This window comes from Echinops telfairi, unplaced genomic scaffold (assembly GCF_000313985.2).
Source record: "Echinops telfairi isolate 266 unplaced genomic scaffold, ASM31398v2 ScPeMD7_23;HRSCAF=83, whole genome shotgun sequence".
NCBI classification, from domain to species: Eukaryota; Metazoa; Chordata; class Mammalia; order Afrosoricida; family Tenrecidae; genus Echinops; species Echinops telfairi.
The window spans coordinates 59,100,918-59,102,168 of NW_022103920.1; positions in this window are offsets into that span (position 1 = coordinate 59,100,918).

The window sequence follows — 1,251 nt, forward strand, 5'->3', positions numbered from 1 at the left end:
TTTAGAGTTCTAATCAATGAGGAGTTTGTTTTCTCAATAGAAGGATGATTTCTAAAAAAAAAAAAAAATTTTTTTTTTAAAAAGAAGGATGATTTCTAATGTGTGTGTTTGCATGTGTTTAAAGGGAAACATCTGTCTCCTATAACTTAGAAGATTGATCCTGGTTCCTTAGAAGAGGCAAAAGTGGTCTACTTCCTCTTCCACACGACAGTCCTGAAACTATTTGACACTTTTCATGTTTTTCCTGAATCTTCTGTGCTCCAGGTTAACTGTCTACTCCTTCATCAATCAGCCCTCATACAAGTCTGTGCTTTTATTCTGGCACAGCCTCTGTAGAGTTTCTAAGTAAAGAGGAGAGCCTTAATCTTTTTCACTGGTCGAAACATTGACTTTTGCCCTTTAAAGATGTGATGCTCAGACCAGAAAATAGGCTTTTAAAGCATTGTCAGATCAATGTAGAGTGAATAGAGTTGTCCACCTATTAAATATTCCATACCTTCACTAGTGTAACCTAACATTGTACTATTAATATTTCTGTTGGCCAGTACTGACAGCTATTAAACTTTCAGACAGCTAATTATTAGCTTTTTTCTCCTGCTGCTTCTAAGCCTGTTGTTCTTAGGTATTGATTTATTTGAACCCAAATTAAGTGCTTGACATTAATTGTTATTAATCTTCATCTTATTTTATTTAAGCTCTCATTAATGCCTATGGATATATTTTTAAAATTCAGAATGTGCCACCTAATATGTTTACTATCTCTTTAGATTTTGATCACATGCTTTTAATTATAAACAAATTGACAAGACAGAACCAAGGATAGTACGTTAGGACATATCAGTTGAAAGGGCAAGCTAACTTCAACATCGTCACCCGACAAGGCCACTTTGTCACTATGAAAGATCAAAGACAACATGACGTTCAGTCAGCACTCAAATCACTAATCAGTTAAAATAGCAGGTGGTGGGCTGCACACTAAGCTGCTAACCACAAATTCTGTGGTTCAAACCCACCAACCACTGTGTGAGAGAAAGATGAGGCTGTCTACTCCCATAAAGATTTAAGGTCAAATAGGAATTGCTGAAACCCTGGTGGGGACTGAGCATGATAGTGGGACAGGAGGAAAGTCAAGGGAAATAGAGGAAAGAGCTGAGAGGCAAAGGGCATTTATAGAGGTCTAGATAAAGACATGTACATATGCAAATATATTTATATATGAGGATGGGGAAATAGATCTATGAGCCTATATTT